The following is a 27,956-nucleotide window of genomic DNA, read 5'->3' as shown; positions in this document are numbered from 1 at the left end:
AATAACAAGAAGAGAACCCTTCCCTCGTCTGTTTCTGACAGTTGATTGTGAACATCAGGTAAGATGTGGTAACAGAGCTAAGGGTTCTTTTCTGAAAACTGGCCATTACACTAGCTTGTAGAATTGAAAAAAAACCCAACAGATGATCAGATATATCAGTACTTCTCAATGCTGCATGCATTCATCCCCATTTAATCTAGGAGTAGACCAGAATTACAGGACAAAACTGAGGACTGGACTGATGTCACTGTAACAAACAAGGTTTCTTTCTCACCTCTTTTAGCTCTCTCCCCTCCACTTCTCTGCACCACCTTTTGAACGGCAGAGAACACAGCAAAATAAACTACAATACTCTGCTTTTAACTATCCTTGCTCAGCAAATTTCCCTTTATTATTCAATAGTCGTGGCAGACCACCACGACCCGCCACCCGTCTTTAAAGCTGTCTTAAGAGAAACAGGAAGTCTTTAGCACCTGGCCCGTGCTACCTTTACTCACTACTTCTGGAGCGCAGGTACACGGACCAAGCTCGCCACCCCAGCGCCCAGGGAAGCGGGGCTCGGCCGAGAGTCCTCGGCTTTCCCGCCGCCGGAGCTGCCGTGCGTGTCTCCCTTCTCCCTCTGGAGGGAGACACAGTCCAGTTTTTGGCTGCCGCCGGCGCCGCCGCGTCCCTCCTGCCCCTGCTCCGGCGGCGGCGCCCCCCTTCCCCGGGGCAGCTGCCCTGCCCTGCCTGCCCGGCCCGGCCGCTCCCTCCCGGCCCGCTGCCCCAGCCTCGCACCGCAGGGCCGGAGGGGTCCCGGGGAGCGCGGCGGGGCCGCCCCGGCTCCGCGGGGATCTCCCCGGCCACACGCGCCTGGGCGTCAACTTCGCACCCCCGCCCCGCCGCTCGGAGCGGAGAGGAGAGAAGGGAGGGGAAGGGAAGGGAGAGCTGCGGAGCGGAGCGGGCGGCGGAGGGAGGCGGCCCAAGCCCCAGCGTGCGGGGGCGGCGAGCGCCGCTCGGTCAGACAGAGCGGCGGCCGCTGGGACCTGCTCCCTCGCAAGGGCTGGGGAGGAGAGCCCCGCGTGGCCAGATAAATACGGGGGAGGAGACGGGCGTCTCTCCCTCTCCCCACCTCCCTCCACCTCCTCCCTCCCCCCAGCCGCGGAGGGCGCGCTTGCAGCTGCCTCTGCGTGTCCGGGCGCCCGGGGCGTCTCCGCGCCCTTCCGCGGTGCGGTGCGGTGCGGGCTGGGCGCGGGAGGCTGCTGCTGCTGAAGGTGAAGCTCTCGCTCTCCAATTACTTTTCCCAAGAGAGAGAAGGAGGCAGCAGGAGGAGGAAGTCGTGCTGTGTGTGGAAGGCACACCAATCAGAGATGCTCTAACGCAGGGACTGCTGCAGGACGCGCCGGCTTCTCCTCCTTCCTCTGCCGGCGGGGCTGAATCGGGACCACGCGCAGCTGGCGTAGGGGCCGGAGCCGTACTGGGCTGCAGGACTTACCCATCTCCGCTTTTCCATTAGCTCAACCATACTTCGTGCTCTCTATTTTTTCCTTTTTTAATACTCTGAAATCGTGCACAAGAAGCACTCCAAATCTTCTCTCCATTCCCAGTTACTTCACCGTTCCTCTAGCGTCTCTTAGCCGGATTCCTGGTGTATTCGCAGAGAGGCGGGGTGAGCGAGCCGGGCCCCGCGGACGGCTGCTGCCCCAGCCGGGCCGAGCCGAGGGGAGCCGAGCGGAGCGCGGCACGGCGCCGCTCCATGCCCCGAGCGCTGGCGGGGCGCGGGGCGTGTGCCGGCGATGCCCGGGCGGTAAGGCTGGAGCTCCCCCCGGACGGGAGGCGGCCGATCGCTAGGCATTTCTAGCAAGAATCGGGACTGCAGGTAGGTGAGCGGAACGCTCCAGGGTCGTGTGTCTGTCCGTGTGTCTGTCTGGGCGCTGGTGGGGCGATACCGGCGGGGCCAGGTGTGGGGTGTGCGGGGCGGCTGCCGCGGGCTGCGCCCTCCCGCTGCCCTAAAGTCGGACGAAGCCGCATGTGGAGAAGAGCTGCTTTGCCGTCCTTCTGCTGGGCACCTGGAGCAGCCGGCTACAGCCTTTCGCCGGGAGATTCTCAAGGCTTTTGTTTTCCCTTTTATTTTTCTTTGATTTTACTTAAAATATTAGTTCAACAGAGCCGAGAGGGGAGCAGGGGAATCCACCTGGTTTTCAACTTTTATGGAACGGGTGGTCGCTAACTCGCAGGACCTTCGGGCACTTGGGTTACTGTGCCCGGACGCTTTATCAGCCGCCTGCAAGAGAACGGCTGGAAGAGCGGGTAGTCGCTTTATGCGTCCTCTAAAAACAAAACAAACAAGCAAAAAACGCGTTAAAGGGAAGATTCGTGGCTCTGTTTCTTTCTTTGTGTGGTGCTCTTGAAGTTGTGCATATATAGTATGAGACATACCTTGTCTATCCACGTTGCTTTTGCAGAGAAAGTTTTAAAATAACCTGCTTTATTCCTGTGGAGCTGTAGGATCGGACACCAGGTTATCAATGCAAAGAATAAAGAGCGAGAGCTTGCACTGCCCTGTTAGGGGTTGCCACGCGTGGCTCTTCTGTATGTTTCATTCCTACGGGAGTTAAAATGCTTAAAGCATTTTAAATTATATGTGTAGCTACAGTTCTCTCTTTCCAGCTTTTGCTTGGAGCTTATCAGTTGTTTTTTTTTTTTTTTTTTTTTTTTTAAGTACCTCAGTTCTACCACCCTCCCCCCAGCAGACACTGGCTCAGTATTTGAAGAAGTGTGCTTTGACTCCTGCAGAACTGTCAATTTAAATAATAAACATACTCAACTCCTTTCTCTAAAACCCCATAAAGGACTCCAGGTCATAGGGTCTTTGCACCACAGTGGATACATTTAAATTACTATTGACTAAATGATAATTGTTATCTGGTTTCTCTGTCTTACCAACTAGTTTCAGACTTTAGCGTTCAGCCTACTATATGTTTAACACTTTCAAGCTACTTTATGGGCTAATTTAAGTCAAATTGAGAAATTAGATTCTTTCCTGTAGTGCTGGGTACACACTTGAAACATAGTTCAGTGATGCTAAGAGGATAGTTTAGCTGAAGTTGGAAAAGAGCATACTCAGATATTTTTAACAGAGGTGGCAAAGGTGCAAGTTTCATTATACTTTTTCACATTAATTGGGCTGTCATCTCATACTGATGCCTAAATTGTTTTGTGAGTGTATAATTAACAGTAGTAAAGTAATTCTTATAAATTTCACTGTTAATATTTTATTTCAGAGAGCTGATGCTGCTGAGGCAGTATTGAAAACCCTGTGGGTTTTGTTTCACATAGTCCCAATTTCCAGCAGTTATTCTTATAAATGTAAACTACCTCAGTACTGTAATTTCAGTGGAAAGCTTTGCTCAGTTGATACAGCAAATCAGATTTACTACTCAATGGTTCTGTATATTTTTTGGTATATAGAAGATCCCTCAAAAATGCGGTATTAGCTTTAGATACACTGATGGTAGTGGGTGACTGAGATAAAATCTTGATTCAGTCTTGCTGTTTTAATCAGAGAATGATGACTAAGCTGCCAGGACCTTTAATCACACTGGACATGGGGTAACTTTTTTACCTGCTTCATGATCTGAGGGATCTCAGCTTTACGTGTAGATGCCTGTAGTGCACTTGATTATTCTGGTGGGGAATACATGAAAAACTTGTTCTGAATGAAAGTAAATAGATGTGTGTACAGATGGATATTGGAGATTGTTTTACTGGCAGGTTGCAAAGTGATGATTCATTGAGCCCTATCAGATTTACATAAAGCAAATAATACTTTATACTGAATTGTTATGGCAAAGAAAAATGTAGCAGCCAAGTTTCATGATTTCATCAGAAGTGATGAGAGACTTGATAAAGGACATCTTTGCAAATACAGGCAGTATGTTTTTGGTAAGCAAAATATAACCATGAAGTTTTTTGGATCTGAGCATTTTCACACCAAAATTTATTGCTGTCTGTATTGCTACTTACCAACCAGTGTAAAGCCTAAATAATGTACTAGAAAGATGTTACATTTATTATGTTGTATGTTTTGCTTACTATAAATAAGTAATGTTACAATGCTAACTAGTTATCTCACCAAAGGAAATCACTGACTTGGAAGCCTGAAAATTACAATACCTAATACTTATCTACACAGAAATGTGATCACCATCTTGAAAAATTATTCTGAATGATACAGCTATCAGTGAGCAAGTGGTTCTATGCCTCTGTTTTATCTTCTGCAGGATTTTATTAGAAATGCTTCATTAAGTCACATTATTTTGCAGCTGTTTGCTCACTGAAAATTAAAATAAAAATCAGGAAATTTATCCAGCAGAGCAGTAATATTTCCTTTGTTAAGTACTGAAACTTCAAATAAAACAAAATCTTTTAGCTTGTGTGCCAGAAGCAGTGAGTACATCCTATTTTTGTGATGTATGGATGGCATTTACAGATGCAATTCATCAATGTATTTATTAGTCAAATGTCATCAAACAAAGAAGATAAATGGCAGTAAACAAAGACTGCATGGTAATACAGAGGCTAAAGCAACAGAAGACCCTACAATCTAATTAATTAATGTTCAGTTTCCTATTTCCAGTCTGTATTTAAACATCTCCCTTAAATGTCTTTCATAATTTTTCTATTGCATATCCAAGTAATTCAGGTAGCAATAGCTTTTTATTAGAAAATATATTTTTCATTTACCTTTTGAAATGCTGAATTTTGAAGACATTGAGCCAAAATTTGTGTAAAGACGAGTGTAACAGAAGGGTCCTATGCCAGCAGAACTGAATACTGACCTGTCCCTGTTCATGACCATTTTTGTGTTGAGGGTTATTCCCAACTGATGTAGACTTTCACTGCTCCCTTGGAGTAGTTGCAGCTCTGACATTTTAAACCAGCTGGAGTATTTGCTCCATTATCCTTAGATCACTGAATTTAAGTGTATTACTTAGAAGGATTTTGCTTGTGCTTTGTTTTACTGTTATTTTTTTTAGCATGGTAAAACAATTACATAGTATACTCAGCTTCAGAGAGTCCATTGTAAGCACACACTTTGACATTTGAAATATTTTTTAAAAACAGAAGTTCACTCTTAGGGCTATTTCAACAGGAAATTTGGCTCATTGATTTGGTTTTATAAACTGTTAATATTTACTTTGAAACACTTCTCCTCATGACTAAGTTCAGATATATAACATTCACCAGACATAGGAATGAATGTGGAAACATCAACAGTAATGTTGTTCATTTTTCCTGATGACAGCTACAGAGCTATCTCCTCTTGCTCTTGTGGAACTTGGGAAGATAGTGGGGTTTACGTTTTGTTTCTTTATATACCCGAGCCAGCCGCTCTTGTTTACCATATGTAGTGAGCTATTTATCAAAAGAGATAACAAAACAATAATGGCCAACTAACGTACCTTTTCATATTAGTGGTGCAGAACAGTCACATTTTTAAGATAAACAATTTAAGGCATCTTCATATAGCTTCTTTCATGTCATGTGTTTTGAAAAACAGTGGAGATAGAAGAGAGAAAGCAAAGACCTTGTGCTTTACTAGTTAAAGCAGTTAGCATAACTACGAGGTATGGCACTACATAGTTAGATAAAATGGGATGAAGTCACTGAAAAAAGCTTTCTTAGCTTTTTCTTCTGTCTGAATACATTGGTACAGTGATCTGTAGAATGCTCTTCAAGCTGTTGCTTGAAGTAGCACTGGAAAATGCTTTGTATGGATTTGATCCTTAGTCCTTAACTAAACACTTACAGGAGAAGCTCCTATGTGTTTTGTGGGCTGGAAGAATAATTTATATAGTTGCATGTGTAAAAGGTTAGAAAATGCTTTTCCCCCTCATCTTTGAAGTTTCTCAAACCTTGTAATCTGTGCTATGTTCATAGCTTGCATTTTCTAGTTGCCTCACTTCACATCTTGCTGATCTTGTAATAGGAAACTTGAACACAGGTCTCTTGGCACCAGGACAGTGTTGTATGCAGCCGTCTCAGCTGTGAGCATCCCTTTAACAATGCCAAGGGGACAGCCTCGGTACAGGCTGGCATTCAGCTGAAAGCACACCTAGCTTTTTTTGACTCCTGGGTGTTTGGTAATCTTCTATGCCTATGTCACAAATCTAAGCTAATGTGGCAGAAGGTGCTTTACACTGGCAAACTTCACAGGTAAATAATAAACAATCACAGTTCAACAAACCTAGTGGGTTGTATAAATAGCAAAATATTAATAAATGAGTCAGTAAATATCAAACACTTTTAAAATAGATAAATTTTTGGTCTTGGTTGTATGCTGGCCTCTCTCTCTGTGGAATATTTCTTGCCTCCTCTGTTGCTATATTAAGGTCCAGTATTTGGAGATGAGGTACTGGACTAGACGGACCACCGTCTTGATTCAATAAAGCAATTTCTTTCTTGGAATGCAAGGAGGCAGTATTGCAGTACTGCATATTTATTTTACTTACAAGAACCGAAGTGCAAGAACAAAACTGCAATTGCTTAGTGTACTGCTTTTACTTTCTTTTTCACTTTTAAAAGCAGAATATAAAACATTTCTAAAATAAATCTGTCGGTGACATGCAGTCTCACACCAGCTCTTTTAGACACAGGAGCACAGACCTGACTAGTCTCTCACATTTGCAGTGATACTCTCATATTGGATTTCTTCTACTCTCTCACTGCATTTTCTGCATCACATATTGATAAGGCCGAGCTGCCTTATCAATCTGATCCATCCTGCCACAAAGCCGTCAGTATGTAGCAGGTGTTCTCCCTCATCTCGGTCTGACAGGTCGTGTCATGGGCAGGGTAGAGGGTGTGGCTCAGCCCCTGGGTTACCCAGTGGATTTTCATGCTCATCTGAGCGTCTTCATACAGAACAGTCTTCCTGGTTACAAGCTGTCCCTGCCTCACCCCTCAGCATGTGGAACTGTGTGTGAGAGAACCTGTACCATGCAGTCATGCACTCGTAGGATGGGTGCTGCCTTCGGCCTCGTGACCGTGTGTTTGGGAGAGCTGGGAGCACTGCATCCAAACCGTGTACTCTAGATCCCCTGTCAGCTGAGACTTTCAGTGTTTGTTCCCATTTAAGATGCCTGTTTGGCCTTTCAGGTTCTAGGCTCAATGATATTTTCTCACTGGGTATTGTATTACTGCATTTAATGATGCTGCAAAGTCACATAGAATGGCTTGATGGCTCAGAGGAAAGCTGATGTCTTTCTGTGCTATTTGTATGTTGTAAACTGTTTGAAATGTGGCTCTTTTCCAGTAAGGGATGAAAGTGGGTACCATCTGAAGCTTGTCTCATGGTTTATCTAAGATGATTAGTAGTCTTAGTTCAGTTTGAACTGTAGAAGGGTCCAAGTCCCAAAAGTCATCTGGGAAAAATTAGGATGTGCAGAGAGGCAAAGCTTGAGGTCTGATCATGTGAGACATTTCAGCTGGTGTGGCTTCAGTGGGACCAATCAAATTAGTTACATGATTTAAGTATTTTCTGAAGTGAGCCTGAATAAATATTTCTAACTGCTTAGACTCATCTGTGCTGGAGGCATGTAGGTGGGGTGGTCTTTTGATAACTATGTTTGTGTCTGTATCATGGGTATAAATTTAAGACTTGAGCTTTTATGAAGCTTCAATTCCATTATATTCAGAAGAGAGACTATATAACAGCAAGCAAAATTCAGAAAGATTCTACAGGTGTATGGGTACTCTGCATTATAAAGTTAGAGGCTACTATTACAATAATGTACGTTTTCAAATATGGTATTGCTGGTGTGGTAACAAAGTAAAATATCACTTTCTGACTAAGCATATCAGGGTCTGGTATTTGTGCAGGAAATTAGGTCATGTTTAGAGTCTAATTGCAGAAAAAAAGATCTATTTCAGCACCATTAAAAGAGAAGAATACCCTTACAGGGGTATATCCTCTCTTCAGACTCTGTTACCTGTGTGAATTTTGGGAAAAAAATGTCAATCTATGCATTGCAACAAATAAGCTATTATTAAACAAGATGGGAAGTTTTATCTTAAGATCTGGTAACAGCAGCAAATACAGAGAGATCAGTTCTATGGGCTTACTGGAATCAAGACACAAGAAATACTGTGTTTATATGCAAATATAACATGCCATAAATTTAGATATGGTATTATCAGCCAGTACACTGACATTTCTCATTATTATGATCCTGCTTTTTTCTGTTCAGTCTAGATTCACAAGGGATAAACCTTGCATTGGAATTAAGGTAATATTTAAAATGCATTACTGCAAAGTGTCCAAACCTTCATAAGGAAGGCCTTACGCTGGTATTTGTGCAGAGGATGTTCAAATAAAGAAGTGGCTGTGAATCCTGGTTGAGCTTCTGATTTAGGAAATGTTGGGGTTTTTTTCCCTAATGCAGATTCATTTTTCCTTTATGGCAATGAGATTTTATTATTCTGGTTATAAACATTGTCATTGTGATTGTTCTGGTTTAGCCCAAGTAGGCAGCTCAGCCCACTCAGCCACTTGCTCACTCCCTCACAGTGAGATGGGGAAGAGAATTGGAACAGCAACAGTGAGAAAACTTGTGGGTTAAGACAGTTTAATAGGTAAAGCAAAACCTGCACACACAAGCAAAGCAAAACAAGGAATTAATTGAGCACTTTGCACTGGCAGGCAGGGGTGCAGCCATCTCCAGGGAAGCAGGGCTCCCTCACACATACCCGTGACTTGTGAAATGTTTGCAATTCCTGCTTCTTCCCTTCCTTGGCTTTGAGCATGACCTCATATGATATGAAATATCACTTTGGCTATTTGGGGTCAGCAGTCCTGCACCTCCAAGCTTTTCACTGGTGGAGCAATGTGAAGAAGAGACAAAAGGCCTTGATGCTGTTTAAGCATTGTGTAGCAGTAACTAAACATCTCTTTTATCAGCATTGTTTTGGTCACAAATCTAAAACAGCAACCTAAAAGCTAATATAAGAATATTAACTATTTTCCAGCCAAACCCAGTACAATCTCTACCACTTATTCTTACAATTTGCATCACAATTCTGTCCTGTATTGTCCAATATCCTCCCATTAACCACCCCTTTTCCCTTCTCACTGCCTAAAATATGCAGCTATTATTCCTTTAGTCTGTGGCCCACCAGTGTATAGTCCATAAAATGCCAATTGAGTTCATCTAGTCCTTAACTTGGATTCTGTTTGTTATGGTGGTCACTCAGGAGAGGAGAGGTGGTTGTTTTGTGGAGTTACTGGACACAAAAGCCAGCTCAGGCTGGGTCACTACTGCACTTGCTCTGGTTGCTGTAAGGCTTATCCTCAACTGGTTTGGGTGGTTCTTGCTGTAGAACTTACTGTAACATGCAACTCAAATAAGGGCTTATGGCAATTTAAATGTAAATCTATTGCAGTCTCCATCCCTGGTCCCTTTGGACCAGGCCATAGGGTTTTACATTGCAGTGAACTTCTCTGATAGCCACTGCTGCAGCACGGGTCTGTCCATTGACCACAGCCTGTTCAGGGGTGTATCTGCTGCAGTGTGAAATAATCCACAGCTGTGGTCACTCTTGGGTGTGCTCCACTGCTCTGGTGTGGCCTTGTCCTCAGACCACAGCCCCTTCAGGGGGTACTTGCTCTATTGTGGCCCTACCCATGACTGGGTCACAAATCTGAAACACAGTGAACTACTGTTAAGAAAGGTAACTCTATTCCAGCTAAAACCAGTACATTGTTAGAAGTATTCTTGGTGATCCTATTCCAGATTTTGTTTTACCACATAGATCAGTTTGTGACCAAAGCCTAACAACATAAAAGAATGTAACTCTGGGTAACTTTCTTCCTTGTGCACTGTTTTTGTATCACATGTGATTCTGAGCCCTGAGCTTGCAGCTCTTTGTACATTGCCTTGGGCCTTTAGATGATTCTGAGAGGTTTTAGGGAGCTTTAGCCCTCCTGTTTGTGCAGGCTGGCATGGCACAGCATGCACCTGTTGGTGTACACACAAGTGCATAGCTGCCTTCTCCCATTCTGCTCATGTCTGCGTCCGCTTGTGTAATTGTTGGGGTCACTGCTTATGGAAAATTTACTAGGAGAAAGTTTAAGCCTAAATCAGCTGTTCTGAGCTTCTCTCCCTTTGAGGCTGTGGTATAATTCTTGAGGTTTAAGGATTTTTTGGCAGCTTAATTATTCTTGAATATTTCAAGTAGTCTTTGACTTGCTTTGTTTTGTTGCATTATTATGAAGATATATTTGATGCTGAGTAAATACACACTTGATATGTTTTTACATTGGAAGAAAAATTAAAAATTGCTAATTATTAATCAAATAAACTTTTCATAAAACACATCTGTAAGAAAGATGTTGACTCAGCTATTGCTATAGCTGCTTGAATACTCCAAATCTCTTTAATATGACACCTTGTTCCCATTTCCAACATTTTCAGCTTGAAAAATTGAACAGCCAGTAATGACACTCATATTCTCTCTTTCCTCATCATGTCTCAGCTGCTCATAACCTAACTTTTTCTCCTCTGGTTCTCCTTGCCCTTCCTTTTCTCTTCACTGTTCACCTCATCTGCATTGGTGTCATATGATCTTTCCGAATGTCAAGTAAATGCAGACTGCAGTCAGCATTACCAAATTGCTTTCCTGCCAGAAAAGTCTCTTTTCATGTGCATGACCCATCATCTCACAGTTAGCTGCAAGTCATTCTGATTCCCAAATTTACAATGTATTTTCTATTTAATGAGCTATTAGACATTATGCACTTTTTAACTTCATTTTTTCTAACTGCTTTCCTCCTGATAATTATAGCTTTCGAAAGAAACAATTAATTTGAAACCAATTCCGCAACAGAAGTGACATTATTTAGATAGCATTCCTCCATCTACATGCACTAGGGATTATCTCATTGGGATTCATTTATATTTGGAAACTCCTGGAGACCACTGTATGAGTCCAATAGCCACCATGGTGTCATCAATAACATAGACAAGGCTACTGCATATGCTATTTTAATAAAACATAAAATGAAGGTGGATACATGGCTGGCTGGGTAGTTGGTTTTTGCTTTGTCTAAATGAAAAAAATTAGTTTATACACTTTCTTCACCCATGAGAATGCTTTGAGTAAACCTGAGCACAAACACAAATAATAGTCCATGTGTATTGCAAAGATTTGGACATTTTTGAATTGGTATGTTGTTCTCATATATTCTTTTGGTAAGGATAATATTCTGTTTGTTAGGATAATTCTTCAAATTAAGTGGTTGTCTAATAACCAGCTGGCAAAAATTGAAGCTGATTCAGTTACTATGAAGGAGTGAGTTCAACATTTGTGGCTCATATGTAAGGTTCCTTTACATCCGTGTATTTATTAAATCTAATAATATGTACTAATGCAGGCTATATAATCCTGGTTTTGTCATTGTAGTTAATTATACCTAATTAATAGGTACAAACTAAATGTATATGCAACCTGCCAAAGGATCACCTTGTGGTAAATCCTAATAATCTTTCCACAAATGCTAATATTTTTGTTTTTGGCTACTTTGAGTTCCAGCTAAGCAAAATATGGAAATGATTAATGGAAGGAAAACTTATCCATCACTCTGCCATGGAAGTTGGTAGAAATGTCCCAGCTACTGTAAAACAGTCTCTGATAGACTCCCTTCACTGGTTGCATATTGGAGCTCATACCTCATTCCCACAGTTACTTTGTGGGAACAATATTGCAAATGTTCCTGCAAGAAAATTTCCTTTCTCTAAATCTGTACATGTTAAATGCAGATTCAAAATTAATACAAGATACATATAATTGAAAAATACATTGAAAGTTTAGTATTATGTAGAATCCTTGTAACCTTTGTAGCTGAAGGGTATGTTGTTTATTCCCTTCTGTCTTGGATATTGTAGGATCACAATTTACCTGTGCCTTATGCACCTTTGCACCCCTGTTTGAGAAAATTGCTAAGTGTAAAAGTGAGTAATTAGTCAAGCAGATAGCTTTATGTCTCCCCTCATTTCTCTGGAACTTTTTGGTTTAGCACTGCTTCAGTTCAGTTGCAATCTTTTCTGGTTTCTTATCATGACAGGCCTAGTTCTGTCAGCTGAAATAATAAAATATTTCTCACTAGTGAATGATTCAAGTGATTCAAAGCCAGATTTTTAAAGCAAAATGTTTTTTAGTCTCCCAAACTTCCTACCCATTAAACAAAGAGATAAAATAGTCTGCACATACCAAATCCTTCCTAAGCTTTACTGTTTTACAGGAAAAGGTAAGAATCTCTGATTTCGTGCCTTGTCCGCAGCTACTCTATGAGCTGCAGATTTCAGTCTCTGTGTCTTTTCAGTGTCCCAAGCAATTGTTGATAATTCATGGCCTCCTCCCTGGAGAGACAATTTATAGCTGTCTGGTTCTTGTAATTTCTGTGTGTATTCTGGCCTTGACCAGAAGATCTGTATAATTTTTATCTAACACCTGAAAATAACATTTTTCCATTTACTGACCTGGCCATTATGACTTTAAATTATTGCCCCTCCATAGATATAATTATTTTTCTTTTTATTTGCAGCATGCGGTTGCCTTTGCATGTAAAATACATTTACAACCCTGTAAGCATAACAGTCCTTAAAACATTATGCACTGACCATGTATGAATAGCTGTGTGACAGTCTTCATTATCAACTGAAGCCATAAGACAAACATACATGGTTTTGCTGTATATGCAATATGTTCCTAGATCAGGAGTGGGCTGTGGAGTTCAGACCTCCAGTGATGATCATAATGTCTGTGTGATATTGGGAAGATTTAAAGGTACATCTTTCTCTGTTCTTCCACTTTTGGGGTTGTGTTTTGTTGTCTAATTAACCTTTTTTAAATTGGGCTTTGCCAAAGAGTGAACCAGACCTACTATAATGTTTTAGATATTGGGCTACAGTTAGTTTTGGAGGCAGAGGGAAATGGATGATGGAGCTGTCTATATAATGATAAGTGGGTTCCCACAATATGACTGTTTCTGGTAGAAGTTATTGTTTGAAAATCATCATTTGCTTTAGTTTCTCCTTTCCCCTCAGATCAGGAGAATTCTTGAACTTAATTCATTGTCATGAAATAAGTGACTGGATTCCACTGGAAAAGGAAATAGAATAGTGGACAAACAATTTCTCTGCTTTGTTTTTATCAGCTGTTGCTGAGGTTCTCCAGTGAGTCTGATCTTAGTAAAGATTTTCAGTTTTTATCCATCAGATCTCTTTTGTGAAGGAGAAGAAAATTATCTGTTAAGATACTTCAGTAATGGCCAGAGTCAGAGAACAAGTGGGACTACAATCTAACAAAAGAAGGAACTGAGAATGTAAGAAAAGTACTTCTTTGTACTTTGATGAATACTTTGTCAAATTCTTTCTGCTGGTCAGTGGCAGAGAGTGTTTCACATAGCACTGTTACAGGACAAATGCGAATATGTTCAGGCACTGAGATGCTGTTTCCACTTTGGAGGAAAGAAACTGTACCTGGACTCTGCCTTCTGTTCTATTTTTGTTTTATGCTCTTTTCATATTTTTGGAAGACATTTCGTTAGAGTTTCCCAGAAATGTCTAGCCATGCATTGTAGAAAAGAATGTCTGCCTATGATTTTCTATGGAAGCTTGGTTTGTAAGGCCTTTCATTTCAACTATTGTAAATGCTTTCTAGCATTGAAGAAAACAAAACCATAATTGGGGAACAGGACGATGTCCATGTCCTTTCTTTTTTTAATTTAAAGACTTTTAAACTTAGAACTTAGGCTTCTGCCCAAGAAATACTTCCTTTGAAAAATGAACCCTAATTTATTGTTCTACTACATTTTTTGGTGTTTTTTTTCTTTTTTTTAAAGAATTGTTATTGAATGAAATAATGTCTTTGATTAGTAGCAACATACTAATAATTAGAAACTTTTATTTACCTGTAAATACATTCCTCTACAAAAATTTGATCTCTACGTTAAATACCCCTCGCTCCAATGAATGAGTGCCAATTACATTAAGTAGTGGTATAGTAAAGGAGCACAACTCCTTGGTTTTGTTTTTATCAGCATAATCAGTTGTAGTAGTAATTTTCTGTGGGAATTTTAATTTTCCGGTATAATACGCAGTGAACTTGTAATGGTTCCTGAACTAGGTCTAATTTTTTCAGTTTCTTTGCCATTTGAGGGCACTTCCTCATACCTTTGAATGCTTTCAAGCCTCTAGTCCTTTATCTGTCTTTGAGCATAGCTAACATTTTGCCATTCCACTGACTTTCAACACCAGGCTGCCTTGGTGAGTCAAACTGATTTGTGGTCAGGGTTCAATAAAACAGACAGAAAAATTTTAAATCCAAAGTTATTTTTAATATTAAAAATCAAATATAAAGTGGATTTTAAAATACAGTCTGTTCTTTTTATCTTATGCTTCAGCTTACCTCTTCCATTTGGTACCCTGAATTGGTTTGACTTCTGCAGTTGCTCAGAGACCTGTGTAACACTGTAGCTTTTTCAGAAAAAGCTAAAGGACTTCAGCAACAGGCACTGCCATCATTAAAACTGGTTTTTAAAATAGCATCATATCCCTTCATGGTTAGCTTCATGTTCAGTTTCTCTGCTAGCCTACAATACTATAAAGCTTTCAGACTGAGTACTGCATACCTCCTTTTTAATTTCAGTCTCAGAGGTGACGAAGGAGGTTTAAAACCTGCTCAGATGGCCTAGATCTGTCAGAGAAAAGAGAGTCGAGCCCTTCACATAACCACTGCAGATACTCTGAAATTCACTCTGAGAATCTCATATAACAAAAGCTCTTTGGGTGGCTGATTTTGACTGAAAGGGTGAAGGTGAAGCCACCTCTCAGCATTTTCAGCACTAATAAAAGTTGTGGTTGGAATTTGCCTTTTCACTGATATTATCATATCCAGAAGCTGGATAACAGCTACAGTTGTGTTTTACCACCCCCTTGTGTTACTTGATTGGCCTGAATATCTTTTTCCAGCAATTAAATTTTGTGACTTGGAATGATACAGATAGATGCAGCAGTCTCACAGGTCTCATAGTATTATGTTTCCTTGCCTGTTCAAACATATGGTAGTAATTTTATTTTTTGAAGTTATTCTTTTTAATCTTGAAGCCTCTGCTCAAAAATGTATTAAACCTCCTGGTATTTGGAGAAGAGTAATAATGGTGCATCATCAAATAAAATTCCTGAGCCAGCATACAGGACCTGAAAAGAACACCTTTTTAGACATCTCCCTCTCTTTTTCAAAGACCCCCAAAAACCACAAGCTATGCAAAATTAATTGTGATTTATTTTGTTGTCAGATAATTAACCTTTGCAAAGCTACATTTGAAATGACAGTATCTTATTTTAATGGTAAAATAAGCTCCTTTAGAGACTTCAGTGTTCTGCAAAATTGGAATACTATGTATGTCACCTTGTTACTGCTTTGTGAAGTTTAAAGAAGTGCTGCTTGGCTTTAGGTGTTGGAAATTTGGTCATAACCTACCCAAAAAGGGTATTAAAGGCAGGATTCAGCTTGAGACTGACACCTAAAATAGGCATCCAATTGCAATGGGATGTGGGTGCTTTAGCTTCCTTCCTAGTCAAGGGAGATGAGATCCAGGGTAGGATTCAGGTGTATAACATAATTTAAAACTCTCTAAAACTTCTTGTCTGGCCTCCAAGTGCTGCTTCAGATGGTTGCAGAACCCTGTCTGGATCAGATGCAAAATGGCTTGCATCACATCTGCTGATCCCTTCTCTTGGGCATTTCAGATGGCTCTAGATGGTTATGTTTGGGCACTCGATTCCTGTTGCTTATCAATAGACCTAGAAAGTTGTGGAGGGATAGAATGTAAGAAAATAAAGGTAGTGCAGAAGGTGTCTCACCCCTGAGGAGCTGCAGCTGCACTAATCACCAAAGGTTAGGAACAGGCCTGCCCTTAACAGGCCACAGCTGTGTCCAATAAGAAGACGAGTGCTACAAAAGAGTGTGGTAGCTGGTTGGGAAGAGAGTTGGAGTTTGTTGGCTGTGCTGTGGAGAAGACGGAGTCAGTGCTGTGAGTGCTGCCCATGAGAGATCACCAAGAAGGTATGGAACTTTGCAATAAGATGGCAACAGAAAGTGATTTGGCTTGCTTTGAAATCTACTATCTGCTTTGGATCAACTAAATTGTACTTCAAATCACAGCAAGTTGATTGAGTTGAATAGTTTGCCTTAAATGTAGCATTCTAGCAATTTGTAGTGAACATTTTAAATGTGGCAAAATATTTAAGATATTTGGATGGACTCTGTAGTAATGTACCAGATCAATAAGATGTCAATTATGTTTCCCCCTGCACTCATCACTGGTAGAGCTGCACCTTGAGGACTGTGTTCAGTTCTGGGCCCCTTCCATCAAGAAGTATGTTGGTGTGATGGGCGATGAAACTGGGAAAGGTCTGGAGCACAAGTTGTATGAGGAATAGCTGAGGGAGCTGGAGGTGTTTACCTTGGAGATGAGCAAGTTCAGGGGAGACCTTATCACTCTTTACAACTGCCTCACAGGAGCCTGCACCTTGGTGGGGCCCAGCTTCTTTTCACAGGCAACTTGTGACAGGACAAGAGGACAGAGCCTCAAGCTGTGCCAGGGGAGGTTCAGGTTGGACATCAGGAAAAACTTGTTCCTGGAAAGGGTGGTTAAGCATTTGAACGGGCTGCCCAGTAAGGTGGTGAAATCACCACCTCTGGAGGTGTTCAAGGAATGACTGGACCTGGCACTAAGTGCTGTGGTTTAGTGGACAAGGGGGTGATCAGGCCAAGGTTGGACTTGATCTGGGAGGTCTTTTCAAAGCTGTGATTTAGTTAACTGAACTGACTACTGACATTTCAATGCCTAAATGTAGGTCCCGTAATCCTGAATATATCTATGTTCAGTACCTATGTTATTGATAGATAACAGAAAGAATAGTAGCATCATATACAAGAATAACAAAACTAATTAACATTGGAGGCTATTTCTGCTAAAACTGTATTTTTTTTTTTTTGGTCTGTTGTTTAATGATGTAGTCTAATACAAAATACTGATGTGTGAAAAAATCCTCTGCTGCCCCATGAAATATTAAGCTGAAGTCTGAAATACATCCCAAGTTATGAGCCTGTTAATCAAGCTCTTTCAGCTAGATTTAATGTTTCTGATAATTTGAAAAGAAATAATCAGAGAGTTTTAATAATAAAAATTAATATATAATATGCTACATATATATGTTAATAAGAAAGAAATAATCATCTTTTAAATGTAGGTCTGGAAAGGGTGCTTCCAGCTTTCCTTCTAGTTTATAAGGAGCACGACTTTAACTAAATTTTATTTCTCAGATCAGGTTTTGTTGCTGAGACCCTGATCCGGAAGGATAGTTAATTTCAGAACAGGCACTTATTGGACTGTGATGTAACGAGAAGAATGAATGCGAGAAGAAGTTTCCAGAAGAATGAATGACCATATATTGAGTGACTGTAGAAATGTACTTGGCGAGTTTCAGAGCAGCAAACCAATGCAAAGTCCGGAAAGAGGCATAATTTTTGTGAAGTGTTTTTGTCTCAGTGACACTTAGCATGACCTTTCAGGACTGTGGTGCTGAACAGTGATAAAAAACTCCATTTTTCTGTCCTTTGGAAGACTGATGCCTACAAGAGAATCTTTCAATCCTTAGTCCTCACTGCATCTGCCTGTCATTAAGCGTACAGCTCTAAGTCATAACATTGTCGTAGCTGTGGCAGTGGTCCCTGTGTCCTGGCCTTTGAGGAGTGGGAAGTATATAATTGCTGACATCTACTAGTGTTTTATCAAAATACTGAGGATGTTATGAGAATTTCTTCTGGGGTTTTGATTCTCTAATGAGCAACTTGACTGTGATTAATTAAGCTCCTCTAGTTTTGGCTCTTTGTAGAATATAGGTCTACTGGCATCAGTCCCTAAATTCCCACTCTGCTCATTGGCACAGGACAGCATTCATCTATGGAACTGGAAAAAATGACCATCATAAAACAAAGCAGCTCTCCTTCCTTTGTCTAATGAGAGTGAGTAATTTAAGAAACACACCTGCTTTGCTACTTCTTAGATTCTTGAATTCTATACTACAGAATTACAGAGAACTTTAAACAGAAGTGCTTTTGCTTATCGTTTGTGTGGTAAAGTGAGTCTTAGTGTAGACAGCAATAGTTGAATTCACTTAGTAAATAAAATGCTTGGGCCCCAATTCTGACATGATTAGCCCATGTACCCTCTCTCCCCGTATTGCCCTTTTTTTGTCTTCCCCAGAATTACTCTTTTCTCAGTAAATGCAAAGTAAGTTTTGACTGTATTTTTATATGCTGAGGGTTGTCACGGCTCTTATGAAGAACCTGCCTTGATCCTTCCAACAGGTGTATTTGTGAAGCATTTTTCTGCAGGACACTTCTATTAACAGAACATCAATATCTGACTAATTAGAGACGGAATATCCAAGCAGTATTTAGTAGTGCAGTTTTCTGACTTTTTAATTAATTGCAAAACAGGAGAAAGTGTTAATTGTCGTTGGAAAGATCCTAAATACCATTTTGCCAATTTTTACAATTTAATTGCAAGAAATTATGCAAATAACCAAATATATTACATTTCAAAAAATAAAGGTTTCTCATTCTACTTGTAATACAGTCATAAAATATTTTATGGTAGGTAAAATTTTAAGCTCCTGAAGGAATTTGAGGATTAGAATTCTCAGTGAATAAACATTATCTTTCTTATGTACTCAGTGGCCATTCTTTATAAATGTCCCATTCAAAAGAAAGTTTTCTACAATTTTCCTTTAGAATGCTTATACAAATGAAAAAATTGATATATTATTTGTGGTATTGTATGACAACTCTAATTGCAAGCTTCAAAACCAAGGACCTAATCTGTCTTAAAATGTTAGAGTGGATAGATGCACATGTATTGATGGATGCAGTTTAAAACCCTAGGACCTGTCTATAATGGAAAAAATTAGCATCAGCATTTTGTGCAACTGAACTGATGATGAGTGCTGTTTGGGTAAAAATGAATGAGGGATGAACTTTTAGACCAGGTTTTGACTGAGCCATGAGCCTGCATATGACTATAATTCCCATGAGTTGTGTGAGAACAGCTTTAAAACAAGATATCTGATGGTTAGCCTATTTTTAGGCTATCTGCATGGGGGCTTTTGTAGGACCCACATTAATGAAGGTATGTATATGTTGTGTTTGTAGTGAATATCTGTGAAGAGTCAGCAAGTTCTTTCTCCATAATAAGCAGATTGCATTATTAAGTTTGGGTCACTATTTATTACTAAATTGTAATCTTTACCATGGTTAGCTTTGGGCAGGTTTTATTTTGGTTGCTATATAGATGTACTTAAAATCAGTCTCCATTCCTATAATAAAATAGGTGGGAGATAACAGAACTTTGCAAGTTCTTCTGAATACTTTCACCTTTCATTTCCTCACAAGTCTCCCCAAACGAGTACCTCAGCATCATTTCCCAGAAGAATTTTTTCTACCATTACTTAATTCTGCATACAATTTTATTTCCTTTTCACAGCAGCACAGAAGAGACCATCAGAAAAACTCACATAAAATCTTGACTTCCATCCTACTTTTACTCTAAATGTAGACCAGGAAGTCTGCTTTCTGGGAAGCTCACTTGTTTTTTGGTAGTGTCCATCTGACCTGCTGGGCTACCTCAGCAGCACTGCTTAGAGTTCATGGTAGTAACGCTTCAGCATGGGGAGACTTTACTCAGATTTTACTTGGGGTGATGCAGGTGTCTTTCTCAGAGGCAATAAACCAAATAATCCCCAGTCAAAACACTTTTTGGACAGCAGGTCCAGCATTTTCAGCTGGTGCCTGTCCATGGTACTTTATGATAGGGATGTGAAGTTCTTAGAGCTTCCATTGACCTCAGTTAAAATTTGCAGTTCTGCAACTCCATCTGGGAACTTTGTGAGCACAAATTAAGATTGCATGTGCAAACTGTGAGACAGCCTGCATAACTTACTGTCATTTGCACATGTAAAATGATTATGTGCATACAATTCAGGCCATATGCTGAAAAAACAACACTGTATTTTAATCACATCTCTTAGATTAGCAAGTAGTTTAAATTTGATTTAACTATCTGCCCAGAAGAGTCCCGTCTCAGATGAGTATGAAATTCTTTTCTACATTGAGCAGGTCAAAATTTGAAAGTTTTCTGGATGTACAGCTTGCTTTAAAGACTGTCATGAAATCCTGGAAAAAGGAGATGAACATTAGTAAGGTTTGTAATCAAGTAGTCTGCTCAGAGAAGCTAATCGCTATCTTCAAACAATCTTTGCCTAAGTAATATTTTTGCACAGTGTCCTGGTTTAAAGGGAAGTGCTGAAATTTGAATATTGGCACCTGGTGTGGCCACTGATGACATGGATATGCCTCTGGGAACGCAGGGGGTTAAAAGCAGAGAACTCCCAGAGGGAAGCTCTCTTGGTTCCACTGGATGTACTGTACTGATAGCTGCAGTGGGTTTTTTTCCCTAAGACTTGTACAAAACATTTCCAAGAGAGAGAAAATTGCAGATTGCTAGTAGTGTGTATAATTTGTTTTTTTTCCCATTTCATTCAATTGAATTTTTTGGCTTCTAGCCAAATGTGATTTAAATATTTTTAGGTCTCGACCACTAAACAAATTGTTTTAAGAACCGCATCCTCATTGCACGGAAGATGGGTTGGCATTTCTAGTTCAGCTTATTTAGTTCAGTGACTGTAGCTGTTATGCAGCACAGGTGACAAGAAGGTCCTTTGCCTTTGTGCATTAGTTAGAAAGCTTAGCTGGGGAATGCTGTTGTGTCAGCTACAAGGTTAGAATTGCTATGGACTTCTGATGCTTGAGAGAGCTGTTACAGCCTTGAGATGAAGAGATGTGACTCCTAAGTGCAAGGACTGCAATGCATTGCATTTTGTGTTGTGACATTCACTGTTTCAATCCCTAGTGAAACAACCTTGAAGCAATATTCACCTTTGCTAATCCAAGCGGAGTCTGAATCACTTTTCCTGCTCATGGGAGACAAGGCTATCAGGATAGCTGCATGTTACCCTGAGGACCAAATCTGAGTTTTCTGCAGGTGTTTTTTATTAGTTCATGAATGTATCTGAACTTGGCCTGCAAACAGAAAAAAAATCAGCTGATCAAATGTCTTAGTTTAGGAATAGTACTCCCCACTTTAGTGCTCCCACTGAGATTCTCCAAACCATGTGCTGGTCATTTGCTTCTCTCTCCTGCTCCATTGGTGGGATGGAGAGTAGAACTGGGGGCAAAAAAATGTGAAGGTTATGCATTGAGATAAGAATATTTACTGGAAACAGCAGTGAAATAAGAAAACAAGCAGCAACAGTAACAATGCTAATGGAAGCAGGGGTGGGTCGTTTGGGTGGTACAAGAAATATATGATTTACACAGAAACCGCAGGACAAAAAGCAATACCTGTCTGCTTCCTTTGTGCCAACCCTGAAGGTAGCACTTCCCTGCCCCTTCCCCCACTCCCTCCCAAAAAGTATGTGAGGTGGTATGAAGTAATCTTGGGGTCCTAGCCATGCCCTTTCCTGGCTATAGCAAAAATTTGCCCAGTCTTGGAACTAGATTATCAAACTTTGGGATTTTTCTGTGGTTCAGGACTGACAGATTTTCATCTATCCGTCATATGTGTTGAATTTTTTAAAAATTCAACAGAGGAATGCTTTTGTGACCTTGCTTGTAATTATTGAAAATGCTGTATTTTGACATTATAGTTTGGAGAGCAATTTTCAAAGTTATGCAAAATGAGAACTTGCATAGCCGCACAGTTTTCTGTGGTGACCTGGACAATTTGTATTGACCTGCTTTAATTTTAAGGGAAAAAGTATCTCCTTTAGAAATCTTTTCTTTAGCTGAATCTGTACACTGTTACACATTCTGTTTGATCTTATCACCTAGCTGTATTGTTGATGCCTCTGTATATAGGAAATTTACTGTTCTCTTTTGGGGATATATACTGTGTTTCTCAAAGCAGGTGCAGTAGAGCATTATTGAGTGCCAGTGATGACTTATGCAAATTGGAACCCCTCATCTGGTAGGCAGATGATTTACAAATCAGGCTTTGTATTTTTTGTAAGTCTGGACTGAAGGTACTGATTTTCAACCCTTCAGTTTGGAGGACTGAAATTTCTGCAGAAACTGAGGAATTGGGTATGAAGTGTGTTCTTCGACATGGTACTAATTAAGGTTGAAGAAAAACATACTCCATGGTGACAACATCCCTCATTTGGAATCTGTTTGGAGGTAGCCAACTCTTGGGAAAAGACTTTGAAGTCTTAGTAAACACCTAAGACTGATGGGTAGTCCAGCACAGTGTGCAGCTCTTGTGCTCTGCCTGAAGCAGAGTAACTGCTTTCAGAATCTTTATGTAGTCAATAAGATTACCCACTTCAGTTATGATATGTCCTTCAAAGGACTTGGAGGGATGGTGTTCATGGGAGGGCAGTTCTGTGGTGAAAGGTCATCCTCATATTATCAGAAAGTGTTTTATAGTAAGCATAGAGGCCAAGCAATTGAACTTCTGCATCTTCAAAGAGTGCCAAATAGAGGAATGTGACAACATTTAAAAACCCCAACAAACAAACATAATCAACCCACATTGTTTTTCAGTACAGAGCTCAAGATTTATTTTTTAGAAAAAATCTGCTCTCTGTGGTTAACTTGAAATACAAAATAAAATCCTGGTAATTACAGGCCAGTTAGCCTGACCTCAGTATGAGGTAAGGTAATGGAACAGCTTATATTGAGTATCATCACACAGCACTTGCAGGATGGCCAGGGTATCAGACCCCGCCAGCAGGAGGGTAGGTCATGTTTGACCAACCTGGTCTCCTTTTATGACCAGGTGACCTGCCTGGTGGATGCAGGAAAGGCTGTGGGTGTTGTGTGCCTGGACTTCAGCAAGGCCTTTGACACTGTCTCCCATAGCACACTCCTGGAAAAGCTGGAGCCCAGGGCTTGGCCAGGAGCTCTCTGTGCTGGGTTAGGAACTGGCTGGATGGCTGGACCCAGACAGGGGTGGTGAATGGTGCTGCATCCAGCTGGTGGCCTGTCACCAGGGGTGTCCCTCAGAGGTCTGTGCTGGGGCCAGTTCTGTTCAATATCTTTACTGATGACATGGATGAGGGGATTGAGTATTTCATTAGTAAATTTTAAGACGACACTAAGCTGGGAGCATGTGTTGATCTGTTGGAAAGCAGGAGGGCTCTGCAGAGAGACCTGGAATGGTTGGATGGATGGGCACAGTCCAGTAAGATGCAGTTTAATCAGGCCAAGTGCCCAGTCCTGCATTTTGGCCACAGTAACCCTCTGCAATGCTCTGGGCTGGGGATGGTGTGGCTGGACAGTGCCCAGGCAGAAAGGGACCTGGGGGTGCTGGTGACAGCCGGCTGGACATGAGCCAGCAGTGTGCCCTGGTGGCCATACAGGCCAGTGGCATCCTGGCCTGTGTCAGGAACAGTGTGGCCAGCAGGAGCAGGGAGGTCATCCTCCCCCTGTAGTGGCACTGGTGAGGCCTCACCGTGAGTGCCGTGTCCAGTTCTGGCCCCTCAGTTTGGGAAGGACCTTGAGAGCTTGAGCGCGTCCAGAGGAGGCAGCGAGGCTGGAGAGGGGCTGGGAACACAAACCCTGTGAGGAGCGACTGAGGGAGCTGGGGGTGTTTAGCCTGGAGAAAAGGAGACTCAGGGTGACTTTATCACTCTACAATTCCCTGAAAGGTGGCTGTGGTCAGATGGGGGTTGGTCTCTTTCACCAGACAGCAACTGACAGAACCAGAGGACACAGTCTCAAGCTGTGTCAAGAGAAATATAGGTTGGATACTAGGAAAGAGTTTTTTATGGAAGGAATGATAAAGTACTGGAATGGACTGTCTGGGGAGGTGGTGGAGTCACCATCCTTGGATATGTTTAAAAAAAGACTGGATATGGCACTTGGTATCATGGTTTAGTTGAGGTGTTAGGGCTGGGTTGGACTCAATCTTAAAGGTCTCTTCCAACCTTGTGATTTTGTGAAAATGTTAAGGATGCCTTTCTTCTTTTGACCTTTCCCACTTCTCAGCATAATGTTGTTTACAATGTAAATACATTTAAGTATTTTAGGAAAAAGAAGCAAGACCTCAACTTCTGGAAAGAGCAGAAAAATGTTGGCTGCCCAAATGAAGTTTTGGATGCCCTTCAAAAACTTTAAATCCACAAATTCTTAGATCAATGAATTTACCTCATCTAGACTTCTGAGAGGAAATGGTGTGTGTATGGATCTGTGGTCTAAGCATAGATGTTTTCTGAACCATGCCTGTGCAAATACTAGATTTCATAATCTGGTTTTCTTTAATTGTCACTGAAGAATGATCATTAAAAAAAAAAGTTTTGTTTTCAAACTATATGGACTGTGATTACGAGGGAGATTATTGAAATTGAGATTTTTTTGGTAATGTTCTTGAAGAAGAAGAAAGATACAGTGGGGTGGGGTTTTTTGTGGTTTTTTTGTGCCTTTTTTTGGGTTTGGCTATTTTGAGGACTTCTAAATGTAACTGTCAAAAGAAAAGTAGCTTGCTGATATGATCAATAAGAAGCTAATGTTGATTTTTTTTTCTTCCTTATTACTGTGACTCACCTCTCTGATGTTGTGGAAGGGGAAAAAGTCAGCTTCTCTTTTGAGTGTTCTTAGAATATTTATTTACAATTCAGTCTCTATCCAAAATTGTAATTTTAGGGTGTGGGAAAAGTAATTTCCAAAGTGATGGATGTCATTTGTGCATGAAGCCAAACAGATTTCAAGTCCTTTTCATTGCCACATTGAGAACTCAGTGAGAGCTGTTGCAAGGGCAGCATGACAGAAGCAGCTCTGGCACAGTGAGGACTGCTGGTGGTGTCCAAGTTCAGCTGCTGCTACCTGGGATGCCCAGGACTAATGGTTTGTGTAGGCAGTGCCAGCAGCTGGAAGGAACACAAAAATTTTCAAAAGAGAGAACCAGAAGGCTACAGGTAGAGTCCAGCACATCAGTAGATTTTGCTTGGAAATGTGTTCTGAGGACAATAAAACTTACTAATAAATTGGTTGGAAAGAGGTGGCAAATGACTCAGCTTCTGTTTTCAGTACTTTTGATCCTAAACATATAAATAAGCAAAACTTTTACTGATATGTAAAAAGAAAATAGCCAAAAGTCATAACTGGCTGTAGAATTTGTTGGAAATTAGATGTGTGGAGACAGAGGTGTGTGTGGCTGTTCCTTTCTCCCTCCCATGGACCACTCACGTCAGTGTTACCTGCTTTGCTTGCTCCCCACACAGAGATGACCTTGTTCTGGCTGGCCTTGTACTTTCTCGTTTCTTTGTCTGTGTTAAAGCCAGCTGGTTCTCTCTATGGAAATTCACAGCCAGGACCCTTTCAGCAGATGTCTACATGGCTTCTACAGCTCTTCTCCTCTGCCCTTCTGTGGCTTTATTAGACTTTTACCCTCACATTACAAAGCGAAAGCTGGGTTACTCAACTTTCTTGAAGTGTGTAGCAATTTGAAGGCTATTTATAGTTGAACTTCAGAGCATATGGAGTGAGTATAGCCAGAATACTTATGACCTCTAGATCGCTGGCCTTTCTTCACTCAACCCCCAGATTTACGTAAGACATTGTAGCCTTTTATTTTTGAACCAGGATCTGTCCTGGTGCATTATAAAAGAAGGTTTTCTCCTGGAAACTGCAGATAAGTTAGGCTGCTTTCCAGCAGCATAACTTTATAGAAGTTTTCACACAGTTTATAACAAGATGATAACTGTGAGAAGGATAATGTTTGTTTAATGTGTAAGGGAGACTGAAGTCAGGTTTGAGATGGTATCACCCACAAGACACATTGAGAAGTCAAATAATAGTTGTCAAAAGAGTGCAGTGAACAGTGTCTCTATCTCTACCAGCTTTGGTAAAAACGTTTGAGACTATATACTTGCTACACTTGTTATTGCATGAGACCTCTTGCTACTTTAGCAGAAGATTTATACTTTTTACAGCTCAGATTTTAAAACTGCTTTCTGGAAACTTGGGATAGTCTAAAAGACCTCAGAGCTATCTTTGAATACTCAGGGTTCAAAACATCAATAAAAGTATTTCTAAATGTGCTGCTTGCAGAAGTGACAAAACATGGAGGTCTTTGTACAAATACAAAGCTGGGTCAATGTTGTTTATACCTGTTTTTATTTTTAAGTAAGATTTTTCCTTAATATTTTTAGAGTTAGCAAGGATCTTGACAAAACCTCATATAAACATCTTTCTCTGCTTACTTGCAGTAATCTGAGGAAAAACAATCTTTGTAAATGAACAGTAAACAAAACAGTTTTTCTTGGATGAGCGTATGATTTTGATGGGTATTTTGAGTATCTCATTCAGTGCATACTAGAAGATAGCTGTGTGAAGGAATTATCTGTACTCAAGACTTCTAAGGCAATCTTGTTTCCCCTGTGTAGGGACACATTCTTGAGAATATTTTTCAAATAGAAAAAGACAAATTGTCCATTGTAGGTAGGAGACAGATTCCTCTGTGATATAAATTGACTGAGATTCCCAATGAAAGTTGAAAGAGGAAAAAAGAAATTAACTGCTACCACAGAGTATCAAGTCTACTTCATTTTCACGCTTTTGGAAAATGTCATTATTCTGATAGGGAACTGAATAGAAACATTTTCCTTTGAGTTTTTCCCCAAAGTCAGAAATCTGATTTGGATTTCAACCTGATGTTTTTGAGAGAACAGGTGTGGTGACTAAGGTGGACTTCTGGTTGTGGCAAGTACTTAGTTTTGGGTTCAAGTGTAAGCAGTTACTCTGGAATGGGAGGCTGCATAATGTTGTCAAAAAGGCATTGTAGGAGAGCTTCTACAATGTTCCCTGGCTAGTTCCTTGCCATCTGTCTGCAGTTTTGTGACCATCTCTAGTTAATTATTCCTTCAGGCTCTCAACAGATCCTGTACCTTCCAAGGTGATGCCCTGTGGAGGTTATGGTTTTCTTCAGGCACTTGGCAGAGCATGTTCTCTTAGCTGGGGACCTCACTCAAACTCTGATAATTGAAAATAATGTCACGACTCCTAGGTGTTTGTCTCATGTGCTTAGCAATGTGGGTTGAAAGGAATATATTACAACATGCTTCCAGGATTCTGTAGATTTTTGTGAGTGTAATTGAGAACTGATTTTGATTCAAGGTGGTGCTATTGATCACTGTTTATCTGAGCTTGCATCTTAACTATCTAGGAAACCAGTAAGACAAGAGGTGCACCAGACTGTAAATATTCAATCCAAAAAAGGTGACATGTTTCCTCACATAACAAAACTAGAGAACAAGAATATGAAATAAAAAGGTGGTGGTCTCTCTTGGGAAGAGCCCTGCAATTTTTTTGGTCTCAAGATAAGTATGACAAGCAAGGGGCATATGTAGTTCATAATGTTTGGAGGGTTCAAGCTTTGTAGTAGATCAGCTGTTTTCAGTGCAGGAGTGATCAGCTAGGGATGGGGAAGTTTTGAAGTGCCCTAGGTTGGACAGAGTGATGGAAGAATATGAAGGAAACACTGAAGTACATATGGATGGAGGAGAACAATGATGGGTCTTGTAGAGAGGCAGAGGGTGCTCTTGGCATTGTTTGTGGTGGAGGTGCAGAACTGCTTGCTGCAGATTGTTGTGGGCTCTAAAAGTGTACTTGACTCCAGGAATGGTCACTTCCATGAAGAAATTTCCACAAAGTTCTTACAAAAAATAAAAAATGCCATCTCTGCCTCAAGAATTAACTGAGATGCAAATTGCTAGATTTTGTGAGCATGGGGAAATGATCACTGCATATTTACCCTCTTACAAGCTCTGTATAAACTTCTTACAAGGCTCCTG

At 40.7% G+C, this 27,956-nt stretch overlaps 1 protein-coding gene across 2 annotated transcripts in view; it reads left to right on the top strand.

The window, feature by feature from the left end:
* The first annotated feature begins 1,187 nt into the window (after positions 1 to 1,187).
* Positions 1,188 to 27,956, top strand: part of TAFA2 (TAFA chemokine like family member 2) — a 182,677-nt gene continuing 155,908 nt past the window's right edge. For both annotated transcript variants that reach the window (XR_009418524.1, XM_059472941.1), the window contains exon 1: positions 1,188 to 1,858. The gene's annotated coding sequence lies outside the window, so the exon portion shown is untranslated. The remainder of the gene's footprint in view (positions 1,859 to 27,956) is intronic.

This window comes from Ammospiza nelsoni, chromosome 5, assembly GCF_027579445.1.
Source record: "Ammospiza nelsoni isolate bAmmNel1 chromosome 5, bAmmNel1.pri, whole genome shotgun sequence".
In the NCBI taxonomy this organism is placed as follows: Eukaryota; Metazoa; Chordata; class Aves; order Passeriformes; family Passerellidae; genus Ammospiza; species Ammospiza nelsoni.
The sequence above is the reverse complement of the archived record's forward strand: the minus strand, read 5'-3'. Positions and strand labels throughout refer to the sequence as shown.